Genomic DNA, 13,733 nt, shown 5'->3' on the forward strand with positions numbered 1-13,733 from the left:
TTGAATCTGTTTCTAGTAAAATGAGAATTTTATAAACTTAACATACAACTCATTATCTCTGAGTGTTTGAAGAATAATATTCATGTGTTGATAATGTTGTCCTTTAATTTTAGAATAAACCATAATATCATCTATGAATACAATAAATTTGTTAGGAAAAGGACTAAGCACACTATTCATGAGGCACATGAAAGTGGTTGGTGCATTAGTGAGTCCAAATGGAAGCACTAAAAACTCATAATGTCCATATCTTGTCCTAAATGTTGTTTTGTGAATATCTTAATCCTTGATCCTAATATGATGATATCTAGATCTTAGATCAAATTTGAAAATATTGAAGCTCCTTGGACTTGATCAAACAAGTCATCAATCCGGGGCAAAGGTTATTTGCTTTTGACGATCATTTTATTGAGTTGTATGTAATGTATACAAAGCTTAAGAGTCCCATATTTCTTCTTAACGAATAAAACTTGTGCACCCCAAGGAGATACACTAGATCTTATGTATTTGTTATCTAGCAACTGAAATTTTAGCTCCATTAGCTCAAAGATATTCATTATGTATGGAGATTTGGATACGAGAACTACTCTAGGAATGAGATCAATGGTGAAGTCTATATCTCTCCTTGGAGGAAGTCCCGATATCTCTTCAGGAAAGACATCTTTATATTGCTCCAAAATAGGGTAGTCATCTGGGGATGGGTTATGTTTTCTACTAGATAAATCTTCCATCTAAAATGAAAACAATTGACAACCTTTACGTGCACATTTTTTTTATTGTAAGGCAGAAAAATGCCTTAAAAAATAGCTCTTGGCACTCCATTAATCATACATGCTTCCCCTTCATCATTAATGCAAGTAAAATACTTTTCCAGGAAATTTAAAACCACTATGTATGGTTCCAACTAGTCCATACCAACAAGAACATCATATGACCCCAAAGGTAAAATGTTCAGATTTAAAGGAGTATTCATTCCATTCAGATTTAATAGACAATCTTTTCTTATTTCTGTAACTTTCCGTTTTGTTCATGTGACCAATTGTACTAACCAGAGGTTATTCTGTTTTTCCTTTTGAAGTCCACACTTTTCAATTATAGAAAGGGAAATATAACTTAAAGTAGATCTAGGGCCTATTAATATTGAAACATTTTTCTCAAACATTTTACCTTGAACTTCCACTATAGTGGACTGGTGGTCAACTTGTCTTTCATCCAATGCTGCACTAATCCTTAGAATATTGTAGGCGATATCATTGAATGTAGAGCCCTATTGCAGGTTATTTACTCTTTATCTTTTTTTCATTGGATTTTGTGGACAATCTCTCCACAAATTGTTCTCATTTTAGCCCCAACACTTGATTGGTGGTTTGGTTGATTCTCCAAAATTTCTATTTATGCTCCAACCTCTTTTCCACCTTTCTCTCCTAGATTTTTCTGTTGATTTACACTTCTGTTGTAATTTCCTCCCCGATTACTTTTAAAAGTGTTAGAAAAGGCAGGCTTCTAAAACCCTTTCTTTTTAGTACTCAACTTTTCATGTTTCTTCGTCATCCAACTTTTATAATTGTCACATTTCTTTACATTCTCATTAAAACACAAATATTCTTTTCTTATAGTCTCATCCATACTTTTGGGATTGTCAAATTCAATCATTTATCCATATGAAAAAGGAAAACAACTAATAAGCATTTGGATTTTGGATTTTTATTCTTACAAATATGGTACATATCTCAGCCAACTCATAAGATTATTTACAAATTCATCCATGGTGGATTGTCCCAACCTTAATTCACAGAACTCTCTCACCTTCTCATTAAAATATTGTTTAGTTAGATATTTATTTTCAAATTCTTTTTTAAAGAGTCTCCATGTAAAATTTTTACTTATGAATCTTTTTATTGCTTTATTTTCCTCCCGTCATAAGACTGCTTTACCAATAAACTTGTATGTATCCAATCCGGTCTTCAAATTGATTGGATAATGTATACCTCGAAACACTTTGACATATTTAGAAGCCATGATTTTGATCCTTCTTCAGATTCTCCATCAAAGTTTGGAGGCCTATTTTTTTTTGAATTCTCCTTGCAACTAAGATGCAATCCTCTTCTTTTTGGACACAGAATTACTAATATCAAATTTTCGTTATTTCCCTTCATCAAATTCACAGGTCTTACTTTCACTAGAAGTTATAGAATCAGTTGTATCAGTGGATTTACTCTTAGATCTCTTCTTATTAGTTTATCCTATTTTCCATATGGTTCGATTTTCTTATAGCTTCTTTAATAAGTGGCTATTAATATCCTTTTTCTGATAATTAGCTTTGGATAGCTTTTTCTTTATTAGCATTTATGTTATCCAAATATTCCTTCAATGTGCACATTACCTGAAGGATTTCAAATTCCAGATTTTCTGTGTCTCCAATTCCTCCTCCCATCAGTCCAATTTCAATATCAGGTTCCTCACCACCTCTTGGTGAACCTATAGAAGTCTTCCCATTGTATTCTTCAGCCATTTTTCAATTTTCCTAACAGTTCTTGATTATCTGATCATGATACAGGAAAATAATTGTTTTAGTTTAGGATCCATAAGAGGCCCAATGTTGTAACCTACAACGTTGGTACCACTTGTAATATACCCCACTTAACATGCCTATTTTTTTTTAGTTCTGTAAATAACAACTTAAACTTACCAATTATTATCGCATCTAAGCTCATTATCATTTCTAATGATTTATCTTGATAATTAGTTAAATTATCTTAGTAATCATATCTTGACCATGCGATTCTATCTCGCTTCTATTTTTTATTCTTTCAAATATTTGATTCCCTATAATGTTATCTGAATTGTTTTGTCGAAGATTTTGATAGTTAGTCCAAAAGAATCCTTTTTATTTTTATTTCCTTATAATAGGGTTTTCCATTACCAATTTTAACTCGTTACACTTCTATCTTTTTTTCCCTTGGAAAAATTTGGGCAGATCAACCCCAAAGAGAATCTTTTAAAGCCCGTTGGCCAGACTAACAGGGCCTAATCCCAAGGGCCTCGAGGAGAATTGACCTTGTGACCTCCTAATTGGTGAGGCACTTAACAACGGGGACTTGACCAGTTGAGCTAACTCTTGGGGCTCTCTTTACACTTCTATCATTTATATAACAATAGCCTTTAATTATCTATGTTTTGATTCTAGTTCAACATCTTAATTTTGTTTCACTTATAATGTAGGATATAACAAAAAAAGAGTTGGATCTACGAGATAGGCCCCTTTTTTGCATTTGTTTCTTTGACATCACATCCTAAGTTATTTCCTTTACTAAAGGTGAGTTTGAATACCTTACGAGCAACTCCTCCTCCTTACTTTTAACAGATCCTATATCTATTATTCAAAATATATCATATGGTTATCTTGTGTCTAAGAATTTTTCCATCACACACATTTGGTTTATAATAAATCTTGGCCATGATATTACACATGCCTAACCTTATGGTTTCATCATATTATACATTAAATATATATTATTCAAAAAATACACGTGGTATAAACCTTGTCCATGCATTTACACGTGTAGCCTTATGATTTCACCATATTATATATTGAATATCTATTATTCGAGAAATATATGTGGTATATCATTTAAAAAACCTTTGGGAAAGTTTGAAACTTGGCACATGTGTTTTGTACAGACCCTATGATCAACGACTACAAACTTTAGTGGTCAATCAATGGTGATTATGGTTTGTTGTTTCAATAGACTACTTCCATCAATCTATGGTTTGCAAGTTCATTTGTTCCCCTGTCTTTGGACACTTGTCTGGTGTTTACTGTTACACTTTTCATTGTTTCAATTGGTAGACATAGTTAACCTTCATTAACTTACCGGTAATAGTTACCAATTTCCTTACGAATGAAATTCAAATTTTTCCTTGAAGGTGTTTTCATTTGTTTTTATGAAATTTCTTTTGGAAATTTGTTCTACTAGAGCTATTTTTTCATTCATTCGAATAATTTAAATTATGTGTGTGTTTTATTTTCAGGGTTCTCTAGCAGTCGAAATTCATTAACTTCGAAGGAATTTTGGTTGAGCTTATCTATGCTAGTTTCAGTATCGTTTCTAGCTTTATGAGTTATGTCTCAACCCTTGTTTTCTTGAGTTTCATTTAGGGTTTGTACTTTGAAATTTCCAATACGGATTCATTATAACTGTAAAGTTGTACAATTGTCTATCTGCCAAGAGTTGAAGAGGCAGTGTCAGGAGGTCTAGGATTATCTTTAGGTGGTTGTGTCATAGTTGGGGTTATGGTCTAGTGTGTCGTATTCTTCTACATCATTCTACATCATTGGAAAGTGGGCCATTTTCCCTGGTATGGGAGTCCATTCTTCTTTTATTCTTCTATAGGGTGGTAGGTTGGTGTTAGGCTGGTGCATGAAGTCACCAACAGGTTCAAGCTTGTGAAAAATTCAGGGTGGTAGGGTGGTGCTAGGGTGAGTTGTAGCTCATTGGGTGTTGGGGCATCCGTTCAGTTGACTATTGAAGAATCTCGGGCGTTGGAGCGTCCATCTAGTGGGAGTTGGAGAAGAATGATTTTCTAGATTCTGGGAAGTTGGAGCTTTCTTTTCATTTGGAGTTGAAGATTAAAGAATTATTAGAAAAACGTTCGGTGGTTTTTGACCTGGAGGGGGTTTTCCACCTAAAATTTTTGTGCTTCCTGTGTTATTTTATTCACTGTTGTTACTGCATAAACATTAATGATAATTGAAGATTAACTAATGCTCTGAAAATACTTAAAAGTATTAATTGCTAAGGAATACGGATTCAACCCCCCCCCTCTTAGTATTTTCCAACAATTGGTATCAGAGCTTGGTTCCTTCAATAGTAGTTTAACAATTAGAAGGAGATCATGGAGCATACCAAGAATGGTGTATCTCTATTCAATGAAAATAATTATGCACTTTGGAAAGGAAGAATGGATGTCTATCTCTTGGCACAAGGTTACGAAGTACGAGACACTGTTCAAAATGGCTTTACACAAACCGTGGATGAACAAGGTAAGAAGAATTTGGTAAATGATGCAAAAGCAAAGAATATTATTATCAGTGGACTTCTTGAATCTGCTTATCATAAAGTGTTGGGTTGTAAAACCACCAAAAATATATGGGGCATGCTTGAGAATATATATGCAGGTGACTCAAATGTCAAAGAAGCAAAGCTTCAAATCTACAAAGAAAAATTTGAGCAACTTAGAATGAAAGAATATGACAACATTGTTGCATACTTCCAACACGTTGATGAAATAACCAACACTCTGGAAGGATTGGAAGAGCCTATTGACGAAATGACTATTATACGAAAGATTCTTAGAACGTTACTAGGAAGATTCAACCCAAAGGTATCGGTCTTAGAGTATAGTGCAAATTTGGACAAAATCAGCAAAGAGGAATTACATGGAGTTCTCATAGCATATGAAAAGAGACTTGATGAAGAAGAGGGTACTTCACATCTAGAAACTGCGTTCGTTTCATCTAAGAAAACCAATAAGGACAAACAACCTTCAAAGGCAAAGATCTGCACCTGCACCTGCAAGTGTGAAGAAAAGGAAGATGATGAAGAAGGTTTTTCAGATGGAGAATATGCTTACTTTACGAGAAAACTAAAAATTGGTAAGGGAAAATTCAAAGGTAAACTTCCATTGATATGTTTTGGTTGTGGTGAGGTTGGGAATTTCGTAGCAAAATGTCCAAACAGAAGTGATGGAAACTCAAAAGGAAAGAAAGGATTTAAGAAATTCAACAAGCAAGGCAAGAAGAAAGGATTCAAAAGGAACTTTCTCTCTAAAGAAGATAGCTCATCATCCGATGAAGATAGTGACAGTGAAGAAGAATCCAATGAGAGAGTATTGTTTATGGCCAAGCACAATAAACAAGAGGTATCAAACAACGAAGAAGAAGGGTTGACCATAGAAGAATTTTCTAAGGAGGCAATCATGCTTATAAAAGAGCTCAAGGCTGAGAAGATCCATTCCAATACTGTTGAAGAACAAGTTCAAGGCCTCAAAATTGAAGTCGTAGAACACAAATGTATTGAAGAGTCACTTCAAAAGAAGTTAGAAGAAAGAAACCGAGAAAGGGAAGCATTAGAAGCCAAAGTAGTCTCACTGTGTAAGGAAGTGAAGAAGGGAAAATTTGTCCAAAACAATGCCAACAACTTAAGGGCGTTGGAAGAACTCATCAACACTCAACGATCTTACAACGACATAACTGGCCTTGGCTACAAAGAAGAAGAAGTATGACCTTCTACAATAAAATACAATGAACCTATGAGATCTGACAGGCATGTAGACTTCATTGAACAAGATTCGCAAGAACAACCTTAGAAGAAAATTCCTCGACAAAGATTTCCATCCAAGTACCAACATATTTTTCATGGCTATTGTTATTCATTTGGAAAATTTGGTCATAAAGCTATAGAATGTCACACGTACCCTAGGAACCAATACAATTCCAGGAGATCTATCAAATATGAACCTCCCAGGGCTCAACGAAACATAAATAGATTTGAACATTTAAGAAGTAATATTGAATGTTACAAATGTCGAAAATTTAGACACATAGCCAAAGACTGCAGACTTGAAAATCCTCTAGAAGAATCTTCAAAGCCACAGAACCAATGAACATGGAAGAAGAAGAACAATGATAATTGTGCTCTCGCTCTCAAGGCTCAAAACAACAAAGATATGTGGTATGTTGATAGCGGTTGCTCAACACATATGACTGGAGATAGAAATAAATTTTTATCTCTGAAAGAGAAGAAGGATGGAACCATGTCCTTTGGAAATGATGGATCTTCAAATGTTATAGGATCAGGTACCATCAGTCTTGGAAGAAAAGATGCTCTAGCCAAGAATGTTCTATTGGTTGAAAACATGAATCACAATCTGCTTAGTGTTGGACAAATGTGTGATCAAGGACACACAATGCTATTCAACTCCACAAAATGTGAAATCAGGAAAGGCAGGTATGATAAAATTGTGGCTACAGCAAGTCGAGCTCCAAATGACATGGAGGTTCTAGATGAAGCAAATAAAGCATGTATACTAGCTAAATAAGATGAAAGTTGGTTATGGCACAAACGAATGGGTCACATAAACTTTGACAATCTTGTCAGGATAAGCAAAAAGGAAGCAGTATGAGAAATGCTGAAAATCTCAAAACCTTCCAACACACTATGTGAGGCCTGTCGGAATGACAAGCAGACAAAATGCAGATTTAAAACAAAAGAACACTTTGCATCACATCCATTGGAATTGATACATACTAATCTATGTGGTCCTATGGGAACAAAAGGCTTATATGGAGAATTATATTTCATGTTAATGATAGATGACTATACCAGGATGACAACCGTCAGTTTCCTAAAGAAAAAATCTGAAGAATTTGAGTGCTTTAAGATCTACAAGGAGAATGAAACTGATTTAAAAATAAAGTGTCTAAGATCAGATGATGGCAGAGAATTCACTTCGAAATTATTTCAGCAATACTATGATGAAAATGGAATAAAAAGACAATTTTCAACAGCATGAACACCTCAGAAAAATGGAGTTGTTGAAAGAAAGAAAAAAACCGTATAGGAAATGGGTAGAACAATGTTGAAGGACTCAAAATTGGATGAAAAATTCTGGGTTCAAGCAATTGATACGACAATCTTCATTATCAACAAAAGTCTTCTCAGAAATAATTGCAATAAGACCCCATATGAATTATGGAAAGGAAAACCGGCTAATGTAAAATATTTCAGAATCTTCTGAAGCAAATGTTATATCAAAAGTTGGGTAAGTTTGAATTGCGTGTTGATGAAGGTATCTTTGTTGGTTACTCATGCAAAAGAAAGGCCTATAAATGCTATAATCTAAGATGAAAATAGATAGTGGAGAGCATAAATGTTACATTTGATGAAGATAGTGTTCTAATGAATAATGATGAGGATCTAGAATCTTTGAAACTTTAGACAAAGGCTGAAAAATGATGGAGAAAATTCTAGAACAAGAAGCAACTGTCAGCCAGGAAGAAGTAAATAGTGGTCAACAAGATATGCAGGAACAACAACAAGAAGATCCTACAAAGAGAACAAAAGAATGCATTCGAAAGAACCATCCATCAAATCAAATCATTGGTGACATAAATGAAGGAATTGGAACAAGAAAAGGTTAACAGCTTCGTTCATCACAACAATCTCACATTACTTTTCTAACAACCTTTAAGCCTAGTAGTTTTGAGGAACCCAGCCAGAATGAACATTGGGTAGCAGCTATGAATGAAGAATTGGATCAAATCGAGAAGAATAACACCTAGGAATTAGTTCCACGACCAAAAGATAAAAATGTCATTGGGACTAAATGGGTGTTCAGGAACAAATTGAATGAAGATGGATAGGTTACCAGAAACAAGGCAAGATTGGTTTGCAAAGGCTATGCACAAGTGGAAGGAATTGATTTTGATGAAACATTTGCACCAGTTTCCAGAATGGAATCCATTTGGATACTTCTTGCTTATGCATGCTCAAGAAAAATAAAAGTCTATCAAATGGATGTTAAGTCAACATTTCTGAATGGAGAATTAGAAAAAGAAGTTTACATCAAACAACCTGAAGGTTTTCTACTATCAGAAAAAGAAGACTATGTTTGCAAGTTAAAGAAGGTTCTGTATGGTCTCAAGTAGGCTCCCAGAGCATGGTATGCTCATCTTGATGGATATCTATGTCAACAAGGGTTCAGGAAAGGTACTTCTGATAACAATATTTATGTACAAATAGGTAAGGATAATTTAACAATCGTTGAGGTATATGTGGATGATATAATCTTTGGTGTTGGCATTATGATTCAAGTGTTGTCCTTGATGGCAACTCACTCAGAGGTTGGTACAGATGCTCAGAAGTTGGTACAGGAGATGGCAACTTAATCAGAAGACAGATCCTAGTACAGCTTGCCAAGGAAGTTCATACACGCAGGTTTGTTAAGACCAAGTCGCGTGTACACGCAGGTTGGCTTCAGAAAAAGCGCGTGTATGTGGAAAAGTACCTTTGGTCCATGGCGGTTAGTCCTTGGAAGTTGTGCCTATGGTTTCGGACCATTATGTCTCGACGGACGTGTTGATCCCTAGTTTCGAGGTTGATGGTATTGTGTTTCTATGGTTTTGGCTCTTGGTATTGAACAAGGCCTAAGGCTATATAAGGAGAAGATCACTAGGCAAAGGAGCATGGATTGTGGGTGTCTGACGCAGTGAGAGGATCTGGTATTGCTGGTTATCTGTTCGGGACGCTTGGCAAGGGTCGGATCTGACAGCAAAGGCAGAAGTAATCATTTCTAGATCTGCACGCGGGTTGCCTTTGGAGAAAGCGCGTATACACGCGGTTTTGGTACAGTGAAGTAGCGTATGCATGATAAGGGTTGATATTTCAGGTTGTTGCTGATTCTGGTGGTTGTTGCAGAGTTCTAGATTCTGGTTTGGGTTCTGTGTTCTTGATGACAGGGTTTCAGTGATTCGGTATTGGGTTGTTTAATGAATTATGATGCAAGTATAAGTTGATGATTGTATTGCGGTAATGTTTGCTTTGTACTCTTGGATCCAGTCTGAAAATTGATGAAACGTGGTCCCTGAAGGTTGTAGGGTCAGCACCTACGTACTAGTAAATGGATCAGCTAGTACAAGAGCTGAGGGAGTTGTAGCTCCCTTCCAGAAGTAGTTGGAAAAGGAAAGAGAGGGTTGTAGCCCTCTGCAGGTTGTAGCCTGCATACTGGTAAAGGACTGCACCAGTATATTGTAAAAGAAGTTTCTCATTAAAGAAGAAAGAGACGAATTGCAGCAGGTGGTTTTCACCCACATTGGGTTTCCACCTTATATCATGGTGTTCATGTGTGTGGCTCTTGTGTGATGTTCTGTTCTGTTATACTGCACCTGTTTACTGTTAAATTGCTTAATAATGTTCTGATGCATTTACTGAAGATAAGATTAACTGAATCATAAGATATCTGCATATACGCTAGTTGCTTTAGACACAGTCGCGTGTACACGCGGATTCACTTAACTGAAGTCGCGTATATGTTTCTGAGTATGAAATTGAAAAGGTTTTATTGATCTAATAATACTGATTCACCCCCCCTCTCAGTATTATTTCCAACAATTGGTATCAGAGCAGGTCCTTCAAAGAAAGCTTGATCGCTTGAAGGAAAAGATCCATCAAATGGCTAATCCAGAAAGAGAGGCACACATCAGGCCACCAGTCTTTGACGGGAACAATTTTACTCACTGGAAGATAAGAACCACTGCATATCTACAGTCGCTTGGAGCAGAAGTTTGGGGAATCGTAGAAGGAGGATACAAATTCCCATCAGCAACTCCTACAGATCCAGCAGAGAAAAAGCAATATGAGCTCAATGCCAAAGTAGTTACTGTCCTATTGAGTACTTTGACTCAATCAGAATTTATGAAGATCATGCATCTCAAATCAGCTAAGGAAATATGGGACAAAATCGTTACAAGCTACGAAGGAGATGATCAGGTAAAAATAGCAAAGCTTCAAACTCTCAGAATCCGATATGAAACTCTTAAGATGCGAAGTAATGAAAGCGTAGCTAATTATTTCCTGCGTATGGATGAGATTGTGAATTGTATGAGGGATCTGGGTGAAGAATTTGAGGAAGTTGTCTTAGTTCAAAAGGTTTTGAGATCTCTGTCTACTAAATTTGATTCTAAAGTATCTGCCATAGAAGAAAAGGAGAATGTGCGGAAAATTACCATGTCACAGCTTCACGGGATCTTAACTGCTTTTGAAATGCGACAAGAGGTACCACCAGAGGCCGCATTCGAAGTGTCAGAGGAAGAAGATGAGGTAAATTTTGTCAAGAATCTTGAACGGGGATCTGGACGGTTCAAAGATAAGCTACCTTTCAAATGTTTTCTATGTGGTAGAGTTGGTCACTATGCTGCTAGATGTCCTCATAACAAAGAAAAGATATATGAAGAAGATGGTAGAAGCTATTATACCCATATTAAAAGTTCATTAAATGATAGTGAGGATATTAGAAGTCTCATGGCACATAAGAAGAAGAATGCTTCATCCAATAATAGCGAGGATATTAAAAGTCTCATGGCACATGAAGAGACGAATGCAGAAACAGAAGAAGTTGCCAAACTAAAAGAACTATTGGAGACAGAAACCAGGGTAAGGGAGAAATTGCAGGATATAGCAAAAGATCAGAGCACAACTATTCAGAGACTTGAATCAAAGATCCTCTCTCTAAAAGAAGATCTTGAAGATCAAGAACATGAAGTGATCAAACTAAAGCGACAAGTGGAAGAAGGGAGAAAAGTTGAAGAAGACCTAAGGAAGAAGTATCTGAAAAAGGAAGAACAACATCAAGTTGAGGTAAATATCTTGAAAGGTAAACTAGAAGAAAAGGATAAGCTTTTACGATTTCAAGATAGTTCTAAAGTCTTGGATGATATTCTTAATAGTCAAAGATCTCCTGCTATCAAGACTGGTCTTGGTTTTCATGAATATGTTGAAGGTGAATCTAGTTCACAAGGTGAGACAAGAAACTCTAATGAGAAATCTGAAATGCTCAAGGAACAACCAAGGAAAGAAATTCCTCAAGGAAGATCCTTTACTCCTAACTATGGACGTGATAGACGATTATTTCCTCCGCTGAATAATGTTGAATGTTATGTATGTCATAATCTTGGACATGTTGCAGCCAGATGCAGAAGTAGAATGGTTCAAGAAAGATCATCGCATCCCAGGTACTTCAGAGGGTATTGCTTTGCCTGCAATGCATATGGACACAAAGCAATTGATTGTGATAGAAGGAACATGAAAAATATAAGGTGCTATACATGCAACAACTATGGGCATAAAGCAAGGGAATGCAGGAGCAGATTTCAAAATTCAAGACAAAAGGACCATACATCATCACAGTTGCAGGAATTGAAGAAGACAGAGACAGAAAGGTGTGGGATAACTCAGTCAGCTGACATAACAGACACAGGGGAATCTGAAAGTGAAATTCAGTATTCCATCCTGCATACGCTTATATAATGAAGACAAGTCGCGTATATACGCGAGTTACAGGCTGCAAAGTCGCGTATATGGAGAAAGGGCAGCAGAACAGACCCAGGTTCAGTCATGGTTGGCTCAGGCTCAGGGGGAGCAGAACAGACTCAGGAAATGGTTCAGACATGGTTGGCTTACACTCAGGGGGAGAATATTCTTCAAATAATGCATTGTTGGCATTATGGTTAGAAGGTGTTGATAAAGTCTATGAAGCTAAATGATACATCTTACTGTTTAGGAATGGTATTGCAGGCTGATGCTTATAATACAGATCATGATGCTGTTGGTGGCTTTCATAAGTCTTGGTCTAGATATTTCATCACTATGTCATGTATCTCTTTTATGATGTCAGGGTCATGTAACGGCCTATGTTGGTTTCCCCTGGGATGAATGATGAAATGTTCATGTATTATCATGTATCTTCACATGGTTAGGTGGATGAGTCAATATTGGTATATCCCCACTAGGTTGGGTGATGAATGTATGTTGAGTCTTTTGGTGATAGGAAGGTGTTCTATGATGTATAAGTCTTTGTTCTTCTTGAAGAACATCTTTTGCAGATCTTGCCTACAGTCAAGGGGAGCATGAACAGCACAATTCAGCAAGAGCAGGATGGATAGATTGGTACACTTTGGCATACACAAAGGGGGAGCACATTTGGAGATTTCAGCATGTACTCAGGGGGAGTATGGACAGCAGTATGGACAGGAGAGGGTATACCAAAGAAGAGAATATCTTGGTCCACCCTTTGCCCTTGATGTCAAAGGGGGAGAGTGACTTGGTGTGGTGGTTGCCATCAAGTCCAAAGGGGGAGATTGTTGGCATTATGATTCAAGTGTTGTCCTTGATGGCAACTCACTCAGAGGTTGGTACAGATGCTCAGAAGTTGGTACAGGAGATGGCAACTTAATCAGAAGACAGATCCTAGTACAGCTTGCCAAGGAAGTTCATACACGCAGGTTTGTTAAGACCAAGTCGCGTGTACACGCAGGTTGGCTTCAGAAAAAGCGCGTGTATGTGGAAAAGTACCTTTGGTCCATGGCGGTTAGTCCTTGGAAGTTGTGCCTATGGTTTCGGACCATTATGTCTCGACGGACATGTTGATCCCTAGTTTCGAGGTTGATGGTATTGTGTTTCTATGGTTTTGGCTCTTGGTATTGAACAAGGCCTAAGGCTATATAAGGAGAAGATCACTAGGCAAAGGAGCATGGATTGTGGGTGTCTGACGCAGTGAGAGGATCTGGTATTGCTGGTTATCTGTTCGGGACGCTTGGCAAGGGTCGGATCTGACAGCAAAGGCAGAAGTAATCATTTCTAGATCTGCACGCGGGTTGCCTTTGGAGAAAGCGCGTATACACGCGGTTTTGGTACAGTGAAGTAGCGTATGCATGATAAGGGTTGATATTTCAGGTTGTTGCTGATTCTGGTGGTTGTTGCAGAGTTCTAGATTCTGGTTTGGGTTCTGTGTTCTTGATGACAGGGTTTCAGTGATTCGGTATTGGGTTGTTTAATGAATTATGATGCAAGTATAAGTTGATGATTGTATTGCGGTAATGTTTGCTTTGTACTCTTGGATCCAGTCTGAAAATTGATGAAACGTGGTCCCTGAAGGTTGTAGGGTCAGCACCTACG

This window comes from Pinus tabuliformis, chromosome 3_2 (assembly GCF_031772625.1).
Source record: "Pinus tabuliformis cultivar Carrire ecotype Pingquan chromosome 3_2, CPIR1, whole genome shotgun sequence".
In the NCBI taxonomy this organism is placed as follows: domain Eukaryota; kingdom Viridiplantae; phylum Streptophyta; class Pinopsida; order Pinales; family Pinaceae; genus Pinus; species Pinus tabuliformis.